Genomic DNA, 10,487 nt, shown 5'->3' on the forward strand with positions numbered 1-10,487 from the left:
ATTACTCTTTTGAAAGTGGTTTTGCCTAAGAGCATAATAACGTACAAGCTCTAGTAGGGGTGATTCATTTAGCTCTTGTTGCCCTTGACCTAAGAAGAAAACACAAACAGGAAAGCTGGAAAGCAACAGTTGAAACCAATATATAAGCTCATTTTAAACCAAGGGTCTGTTTTTTCTCCTCCAGTTCTACAGTTCCTAGAAAGTACTAGGGAACAGGAATATGTGTATTTTGCCTCGGAATGTCTCATATTGCTGCACGTCACCTGAGGGGGCTCCAGGGCTAAATGTGGGCTCAAAGGAGGGGTCCTGATCCACTGTCACCACCCTTATGGCAGAGCACTTATGCCCGAGGAGGAATTCAGTGGCTTTTCCTGGCCCTGGATGCTCTCCGAGGTCCGCTGGGCTTTCTTCTGTGAATACAGCATGGGAACCCGTAGGCTGACTTCAGGGTCATTCATCCCTCCCCACATCTGCAGTGAAGGCATCCCTCAACACTTGGCCGCAGGAGGACTTGGCTGCCAACCAGCCTGAGCTGCCCTTACTGGGACTTAGATGAATTTCCCTGTTCTTTCCCCTCCCGCCTAGGATGAGCCAGTGACCCTTCTGTAGTGGGTTGAATATTGTCCCCCCCCCAAAGATATTCCATATCCCAGCCTCTGGAAGCTATGAATGTGACCTTATTTGGAAATGGGGTCTTGGCAGATGAACTTGAGGATCTCAGGATGAGGTCACTGTGGATTTAGGGCCCTGAATCTGATGGCTGGTTTCTTCTAAGAAACAGGAGAGGAATCTGAGACACAGAGACACAGAGAGAAAGGTGGAGGGTAGGTTCCTGACCTGCGAAGACAGAGGTAGGGACAGGAGTGATGTAGCTACAAACCACGGAACGCCAAGGATTTGCCAGTGACTCCTAGGAACCAGGCAAAAGGCCTGGAACAGACTCTCCCTCGGAGCTTCCAAAGGAACCCAGTCCTGGTGACACTTTGATCTCAGACTTCTGGACTTCAGAACCGTGTGAGAACACATTCCTGTTGTTTTAACCCTCCTAGTTTGTGGCATTTTGTTATGGTAGACCTGGAAAAATGAATACACTTCTCCCCGAGCCCTTATAGTGGGCTGTCCACTGGCTTTGCTCCGGTGACTGCCCCGGGGCCCGCTGTGCACCTTTCCTCCTGCCTTCACTGGGGTGGGCTGCTTACGCCCAAAGGACTGATGGCATATGTCATTAGCTGGAAAGTCCCAGAGGGTCTGTGTTGTTTTCTCCTGCTTTGTCCTCAGTTCTCTGTTGATTTCCTGAGAATAGATTTTATCTTTTGATAACTTCTCAGCTTGCCAGAATTGCATAACTGCTTGGTCCCAGACTGTTAGGGAGAGAGGCTGGGAGCTCTCCCAGAAGTGACTACTGCAGCTTCATCCCAGAGGGCGCTGGCTTCTGGCCGGGGGTCCTCTGGCACAGACAAGCCCCACTCTGAAGGAGAGACTTCCGTCCTTCTGCTCTAACCTGGGGCTGAGCTCTGAGCCAACAGGGATCCCTGCTGCTCTGAGATGCCTCCTCTGGGTGGAAAATGACAGGCCTGAGTGGAGGGGATTGAAAAGCCCCAAGAGGAGGGTCTTGGGAGGCTTACACCCTCCCCTTGTCTCCCAAGCTTCCTCTGGGAGCTCCATGTGGGAAAGATGAAGGCGCCCCTGTCTCTCTCTTCTCTGCAGTGAAAGGAAACCACTCACTCCCTGAACAAAATCCAGTGTCTGCACTTAGGTGGGTGGGTGGGTGGCGACAGGGCACTGACTTTGCAGTGGACTCTTCTTACCCAAGATTCTAAGATTAACTCTCCCCTTGGATATGGTCTCTCTCTCACTTCTCACTTGGTAGGACTGGGATTGGTTTTATTAAGGTGGAGGGTAGGTTCCTGACATGCAGGCAGCAATGGGGCGTCGGGAAGGTTTTAAGGACAGAACGCAAGCAGCAATAAGCTGAGACGATCAGCTTGCTCACACCCATCTGCAATTGCTTTAGGGCTTCTTCTCCAGCAGAAACCATTCTGCCTTTAGTCCCTGGGGCACCCGGGGAGCTGCCTTTCCCGGGGCATCTGTGCTGGGGAGCAGGTGTGCGGAAGGCTCCTCGTTCAGGAGCAGGGCAGGAAGATACACGGTGTGGCCACTTGGGGCTGCTGAGGGGATGATCTCACCCTGTGCCACTGTAGTGGGGGGACGCGCACAGGCAACTGGTTCCGGGGTCCCAAACAGACCAGGCTCAGCCTCTCGCCAATGACAGAATCCAAAGGCAGAGACACGAGTGGTGGGGAAACAAGAAAGGAATTTATTTCGGTGAGGCGGCAGTGGGAAGACAGTCTTATATATCCATATATATGTCTCCAAGGTGCTGAAAACACTTCTAGGTTTATTTAAGGACAGTGTGGGACAAAGGTGGGTGGGTACGTGCCGGTGGGCAGTGAAGGTCAGGTTGATCATTGTCTCAGGGTCAATCACGCGGGGTCTTGCGGGCTCAGGGCAGTCCTTGGGGCTTGAGTTTTGGTTCCCACCACTGGATACTTTACCCGCAGGGTCTTTTGCCTGAGTTAGGAGATAAGCTAGAAAGGAGAAATTAATTAGAAAGCGCAGACTGGGCGCCGCCTGGGTGGCTCAGTCGGTTAAACGTCTGCCTTTGGCTCGGGTCATGATCCCAGGGTCCTGGGATTGAGCCCCATTGGGCTCTCCCTCAGTGGGGAGTCTGCTTCTCTGTCCCTCCCCTGGCTTGTGCGCGCGCGCTCTTTCTTTCTCTCAAATAAAGAAAATCTTCAAAAGAGTACAGAATGAAGTCAGATGGAGGTGGTTGATTTCCACTTGGTTGAGGGGACTCAGAAACAGGCAAACCTGGCTTCAGATTATACTCTGCCAACTTCCAAGATGACATTCTGGGCAAGCAGTTTAAGTTTTGGGGGCCTCAGTTTTATCTGTAACTCTGGGAATGGCCACTCCACGGGGTCATTGTGCTCATTGTTCAGTGAGGCTGAAATGAGGCTGAGGCCACTTCGCATGAAATCTCTCTCTCTCTCTCTCTCTCTCTCATCTTCCTCTCCCAGGGGAGCGAGCACGTGGACAGATGCACACCAAGGTTGAAATGCTGCTCATCTTTCCTGACAGTGGATTTTGCCACTGGATCCTGAGATGGGTCAGGAAGGGCTGGGTCGGGATGGGAAAGGTGGTAGGGTCACACCAGGCTGTGGCCCCAAAGCTCTGGATCCAGCAGATGAACTGCAAGAGGTTCTGTCCCTATTCTGCCTCATTTTCTGGTGCCGGGGACAGCTGACCTACCACTCAGCGCCCTTTACAGAGACATTCACACCCCATAGTCTTCAGGGCACTTCACTGTCTATGATGGAACAACATTCTGTCGGAGCTACACTGGGTCTTTCACCTCCCATTTCTGGCTGCTGAAAATGGCAGGGGTGAGATCACCACACCGACCACCCCCTGGGTCCTGGGTCCTAAGGAGGCAATCGTGGAGGAGAGTGGGGTCAGCTGCCGCCACCTGGGGTATGAGCCTGGATATGAGGACAAGGTGAAAATTAGAGGAGGTGGGTGTTGGTATGTGGCAGGAAGGCTTGGGGGTGGGGGACTGGAATTCCCACCTCCATGCCTTAAGGGCTTTCAAGGACATTTATATTTTAAGTGAGTTGTTTGAGGAGTTCTTCCCCCCCCATCCTCATCCAGTAGCATTCTGGGCATGGATATGGGTTTTCCAGAGAGGAAGTCATAAGGATCTAGGGCATGGTGCTGTCTACATTGTGGGGCTGGCTTCTCTGGGGGGCTCCAGGGGCTGCTGGTCTGAGTGATTTCAGGGTCGAATACTCTGCCCTTGATGCTGCTTGCATATATTGTATTTTTAATTGAGTATGTAGTACTTTTATGATGAAAAAACCCCTCGATTAAAAATTTTTTTATTTAAAAAGTCAAATTATTGCACCGCATTGTGAATGTACTAAATGCCACTGGATGAAACACTTTAAAATTGTTAATGCCGTGTGAATCTCATCTCAACAAAAACGCTTTTTTAAACACGGGGGGATGTTATTACAGACTAAAGAAGATTAGAGAGTAATCAAATGAAATTCATAAACCTAGAATAGACACCAGTTTGAAAATAGGTAGTTACAACAGGCATTCTTGGGAAATTTTAAACATTTGGCTATGGACTAGATATTAGATGATTAGGTAGATCATTAGATGACATTATGAAATTATGTTAACTTTCTAATGCCTGATTACAATTTTTTGATTATATACGAAATTGCCTTTATGATTATACATGAAATTATTCTAATATTTTGAAGACTTAAGCTGTTATATTTACTGTGAACTGTCATAATTTTTCCCACAGACTGAAATTTTACAGCAAAAACATATGAGAAAAGTAAAGTACGTATGGCAAAGTGCCAGAAAAAAGGTCAAACCACTCTTTGGGTAACTTTCCCCTAATACCCTTGATATTCTGTACCCTGCCCTCCCTGCGTACGCACGCACGCGGACGTGCGCACGCACGTAGCCGCACAGACTACGTGGAAGACGCACGCACGCATGCGCACACTTCCCTGTCTCCCATCCTACCTCGCTCTGGCTCCTAGAAGGTCGAGCGTGGTTGGAGCTGGTCCCGAAACAGAGCAGATTTGCTCCCGCCGCATCTGAATTTTACCCAGCTTTGCTGGCCTTCCACTGCGCAGTCTCCACCTGGGTTCCTGTCGGTTCCTCGCAGCATTGCCTCCAGCCTGCTGGCACCCCCTCGAAGGGGTCCCCCTCTCCTGTTGCTCAAGCTGCGCACCAGCCCGCCTTCCCTTCGTGGGCTCCTCTCTCTTCGCGCCGCCTGGGGTGGCCGTCCGTCCGGCCTGGCTGAGCCTGGGAGGCGCATTAGTGTCCTGGGGCTGCAGTACCGAAGTACTTCAAACAGCGTGGCCTAAAGCAACAGCGATTTATTCTCTCACAGTTCTGGAAGGCAGTCATCAAAATCAACATGCCAATAGAGACTTGCTTCATCCCAAGACTCCAGGGGCATCTTTCCTGCCTCTGGTGGCGCCAGGCGGTCCTTGGCCTGCCGCTGAGTCCCTCCAGTCTCTGCCTCCATCCTCACTTGGCCTCTTCTCCCTCCCTCCCAAATCTCCCTCTGCCTTTGTCTTCTAAGGACACTTGTCATTGGATGTAAACCCAACTGGATGATTTAGGATTATCTTGAGACCCTGACTTAATGCAAAGACTTTTTCCAAATAAGGACACAAGGACAGGTTCCAGGGAGTGGACAAATTTGGGGGAGGTCACCATTTGGAGAGTGAGTGTGCTTGGTGAGCAGCCACTGCTGTTTCTGAGCTGCCCTTCCCTCTGTTGATCTGAAGCCCTCTAGGGAGCTTGCTGGGTGTAATCTGAAGCCTCTCCATATGTGGAGGGCAGGGAGAGACTGAAGAAGGAGGCAGGCCACTCCTGGTTGGTAGGTGGGAGTTTCAGCGGCAGCAAGATGAATGGGTCCCTGTACCCACCTGCCATACTTAATTGGGTTCAGGCATATATATAGCATGCAGGTGTTCTCAACACCACATCATGATCTCAAGACTATGTCCTTGGAGCAGACTCTGGGAGCGTGAAAGGCAAGCAGAACCCACGCTCCACGGACAGGAGTGGGGATGAGGCTCTGAGTGCCTGGGTTCAGTTCAAACGTGCCTGGCAGTCACGTTTTTTTGATGACCTTTCCCAGCACCTTCCCAGTGCTGTAGGAAAAGACGTTAGGATTCGAAGCCAATGACCAAGAAAGAATTCTTGAGACGCCTTTGGTGCAAAAAGGTGGTTTTATTAAAGCACGGGGGACAGGGCCCGTGGGCAGAAAGAGCTGCACTGGGGTCATGAGGAGTGGCCCCCATTATATACTTTCAAGTTGGACAAGGGTTAGGGATAAGCGTAAGTCTCAGGAATTTTGGAAGCAAGGTTTGCAGGACCTTGAGGGGCTAGCTATTGTTGGGAAAAGGTCATTTATTACCATCTAATAAAACCTTAGTCATGAGACCATTCAGATTTGTATCAGTGGGTCGTATGCTTGGGGGATGATTGCCAACATGTATCTTGGTGTGTGTGTGTGTGGGGGGGGACAGAGATAAAGGAAGTTTCTAAAGGAATTTTTATATGTTCAAGTAGATTTATAGGATCCTGGGGGTTGGGCTAAGATTGCCTTTTGCCCTTAGCAAAACATCGAGGCAGCTGAGTCCCTAGAGAAAGTTCACTCTGCCTGTTTCAATGACTTGTCAATGAGCTGTAGGTAGTAAGGAAATTTAGTTATTTTTATTCTGCCTTTGTTTCCCACATCACCAGGACTCCCTAAAAGGTGGCCCGTCCGAGTGCCTGGCATCCTTTCTCGCATCTGCGATGGTACACAGACCTGGGTGGGTCTCAGCTCTACCCCTCACCAGCTGCCTAATGATGCTGAACGAGGCATGTCTTCTCTGGCCCTTGGCAGGCTCAGCTGCACCATGATCAGAGACTGGGGGCGTTGAACGGGACAACGTACCGGCAGGTGCACTGTGCCTCTTCTGCAGGCGGGGTGTCCGCCAGGTGAAGGTGAGCAGGACTTTCCTTCTCTCCCCGCTCTGCTCTGAGGGTGAGACACTGGGTGGTGAGGGGGGGAGATGAGGCCCAAAGTTTCTGAAGCCCCCGGGTCTCCTGTTCAGGGCAGCTTCCATCCTTCCAGTGCAACTGAGGGTTTCTTCCTGTGAAGTCTCTATTTGCAACCCCGGCATCAAGTGCTGGGTAATGAGGCTCGGCACCTGCTGTTTCCTGGCTGGGGTGAATGTGCGTGTCTGCTGATGAAATTCTGTGTGGATTAATTAAAACGGGAGAAAGCATTTCTCCTGAATTATTTACCAGCTTCCAGGGGAGCAAACAATCATCGTGGCATCCTGTTATTGATGTGCCAGAGCCTCCCTTTTGGGGGTGCTGTTCCAAGCCTGGAGTTTGGGGTTGGGCGGACGCAGAGGCGGGGAGCTCGTCCCTTCCGTGGCTTTGAACAGCTTCATTTCAGGAAGCCTCAGGGGTGCTCATTTGTATCATCAGAGATGTGCTTCATGCTTAACGCTGGAAGGGAAATGCCCTTCATGGGGACAGTCCGGGGGGGAGCTCTTTAGAAAGTCCCTCCCACAGAGCCTCATCTTCCTTTCTTTTTTATTCAGAGAGGGCCCAGCTTTTCCAGGGAGGCCCCCCGAGACTCAGCTCTCACCCCAGCCATGCTCTGGGGCAGTGACTCACCTGTGCCAGCCCAGGTCTGCGTGCGAGTGTGGGTCCCCATGGGCTTCTGGGTAGTGTGTGCCTGGGCGCTCGGGGGTATTTGTGGGCTGCTCAGTTGTCTGGCTGTGGAGGATCGGCATGAGTTTTAGTGACTGTTGTCTGTGTGCACGTTCACAGAATGCCTCTCTGCCGTGCAAGCCCCTGCCCAGTAATGCCATCTACCTTAAAGGGCCAGAGACACTGTTCTGAATCTTTAGGATGGCCCTTCAGTCCCAAAACTGATTCTCAAGGTGAGCTGAGCTGTCCTCCCCTATGTAGGTGACTCCTGACCAGCCCCCTCTCATCTGCCCTCTTCACTCCCCCTTTCGCTTCTCCCAGGGCTCGCAGACCCTTAGCCCTCTCCGGTCCAGTTTCTCTTTCGAGGCTGCTTGTCTTCCCTTCAGTGGTTCCCTTCAGTTTTCATGCTTGCTTTCCCATCCCGTTGGGCCAATTTCCAAGCTGCGTCTGAGATCTGCACTTAGCCAAGATGAGCCCAGGTACATATGTGTGAACAAGCACCCCTAGAGGCTTTTCCTTGGATGGTGGAGCTCTTTTTAAGACAGACTGTAGTTATGTTAATGCTCTTCTCTTCTTCTTCTTTTTTTTTTTTATTAAGATTTTATTTATTTATTTGACAGAGAGAGAGTGAGAGAGTGCACAAGCAGGGGGAGTGGCAGGGAGAGGGAGAAGCTGGCTCCCCACAGAGCAGGGGGACCCTGATGAGGGACTCCATCCCAGGGCCCCGGGATCATGACCTGAGTTGAAGGCAGTTGCCCAACCAATTGAGCCCAAGCAGAGGAGATTCCACAAGGACACAGAGGTGAGGATTGCTGGGGCCATCTTGGAGGCTTCCTAGAGTCCGCCCTGTCTATGGGAATCGACACGTGTTGGGAGAGCTATTAACACCCACACATTTATAGATCAGGAACATTCTCTTTCTGGCTGTCTGGAACGGGTAGGCCTCCTCTGCAGTCTACTAATTTATTTGATTTTTATCAAATTTTACACTTTGCTAACAACTTGCTTCTGTCTATGATAGAGCATCCAGTTAAAACCCACAAAGTACAGCTATATATAAAAGCAGGTAGCAGCGTGTATATGAAAAATGCCAGCTATAACATGTTCGCATGAAAAGATGTTTTGCCGGTGGTTGCAGATGGGGGCTCTGCCTGAGAGGTAAGCCGAGTGAGACTATCCTCCAGGGATAGTCTCTGAGCAGAGCATGCCAGTTCCTTAGGCCACTGAGGGAGAGTGAGCAGGAATCGGGCCACTCTCTTCTCTTTCCTGAACAAGTACACATTTTAAAGCAACTCAGAATCCAGGGAATTCACAGGACATGCTAAATTCAGTTTAGCTAAAGGGGACCTCCTAAGAATGACCACTTCTGGTCAGGACCATCAGCCAGACTCTACTTCTGTCCCCCCACCCCCAATAATCTGTTGCCCCTTCGGGGGGCCCCCACTCAACCTGGGGAAGTCTCTGGTTCTTCTGGGAATATGATGTGGTAGGAATTACATGGCTTTGGGATAGGACAGATGACTTCCCAGCTGTGAGAACTCAGTTTTCCCATCTGTAAAATGGGGGTAATACCATCTACTAGTGACGTTGTGTGATGATTAAATATTTGTGCAGAGAGCCTGGCAGACTTACAGACACATTAGGGTCACATGAAATATCAATTCTCTCCTCTCTTTTCCCCATCCCCCCAAAACAAAGTCCCTCTGCTTAGCATTTTATTCCAGGAGCATCTCTCTGTAAATGGTGATGCTATGGATGCTCGGGACCTCCTGTTGCAGGGGGCCTGCTGCACTGATGGAGTCCCCTCCCCAGGGGCAGCCCTGGTCCATTTCTCTGCAGTGAGTTTTATGGCAAAGCAGCCTCCCTGGTCCCTTGTGGGGGGAGAGCGGAGAAGGAGCCTTATGGAGTGATATGGACTGTTTGTGTCTCCCAAATTCATAGGGAAGTGCTAACCCCCAATGTGATGGTATTTGGAGATGGGGCTTTGGGAGGTAATTAGGTTAGATGAGATCATGATGACGGAGCCCCCCATGATAGGATTAATGTCCTTGTAAAGGAGATACCAGAGCTCTTGCTTTCTGTCTGTATCATGGGAGGACAGTGAGAAGCCAGGGCAAGGACTCTCATCAGAACCTGACCATGCTGGTACCCTGATATCAGACTTCCAGCCTCCAGAATTGTGAGACAATAAATTTCTGTTTAAGCCATGCAGTGTGTGGTATTTCGTTATGACAGCTGAGCAGAGAGCCTTCCAAACTGTCCCTCTGGAAGCGTCTGTCTTGCATGGTGGGAGCTACCATCCAGTGTAGTTACAGGACGTCCCTTTCTGCCGGAGGCTGGGGCCCAGAACCCTTGGATGGAAGAGAAGCACCCTTCTTTTTTTGTTGTTGTTTTTTAAAGATTTTATTTATTTATTTGACAGAGAGAGAGAGAGCACAAGCAGGGGGAGTGGCAGGCAGGGGGAGTGGCAGGCAGAGGGAGAGGGAGAAGCAGGCTCCCCGCTGAGCAGGGAGCCCAATGTGGGACTTGATCCCAGGATCTGGGATCATGATCTGAGCCCAAGGCAGATGCTTAACCAACGGAGCCACTCAGGTGCCCCGAGAAGCACCCTTCTTAGGAAGAAGTTGGCTTGTTCAGCAGAGGTTGGAGGTGGTGGAGGGTCAGTAACTGATTGACATTTGGTGGCCTCTTCTGATTGAGAGCAAGGCACCTGGTCCATTCTGAGCCAGGGCAAGTCTAAGTGTATTTGGGCAGAGTGATGGGACTATGTTCTTCCAATAGCCAATTGCAAATTCTGTTCCTTCGGACTCTGAGGGCCTCTTGGAGGCTTAGTCAAGGAGGACAGTCACCCATCCCTGACCAAAAAGAGGTCCTCTCCAGCCTCAGGGATGCTGCCCCCACCAATCTCTGCAGCTTCAGCAAGGACCTCCCACCCCGGAGAGTGGTTGGTTGCCTTCAGGTCCGCCCCCCGCAACCTGGCCCCTGTCATCCCATGGCCTCTGTGGACTCAGGGGCCAGACAGCACCCCAGCATGCTGTTCCCGGGGGAATGCTGTTCCCTACCTGCATGTAGCTGAATCATCTCCCTGAAAGATGTTCTCTTTGTTGTTAAACTTTTGTCTTATCTGTGCTGAATTATGCTTATTTTTTCCCTTCTCTGGCCTCTGAGCAGGGACA

The 10,487-nt window shown here is 50.9% G+C and overlaps 1 long non-coding RNA gene across 1 annotated transcript; it reads left to right on the top strand.

The window, feature by feature from the left end:
• Nucleotides 1-951: 951 nt before the first annotated feature.
• LOC135362915 (uncharacterized) lies at nt 952-6,741 on the top strand. Its single transcript, XR_010408362.1, has 3 exons — nt 952-1,012; nt 6,346-6,591; nt 6,702-6,741. It is a non-coding gene; the product is annotated as an uncharacterized LOC135362915 (long non-coding RNA).
• Nucleotides 6,742-10,487: the final 3,746 nt, after the last annotated feature.

Source organism: Mirounga angustirostris, unplaced genomic scaffold, assembly GCF_029215605.1.
Source record: "Mirounga angustirostris isolate CCGP_5_RB_7025 unplaced genomic scaffold, mMirAng1.0.hap1 SCAF_17, whole genome shotgun sequence".
Classification (NCBI taxonomy): Eukaryota; Metazoa; Chordata; class Mammalia; order Carnivora; family Phocidae; genus Mirounga; species Mirounga angustirostris.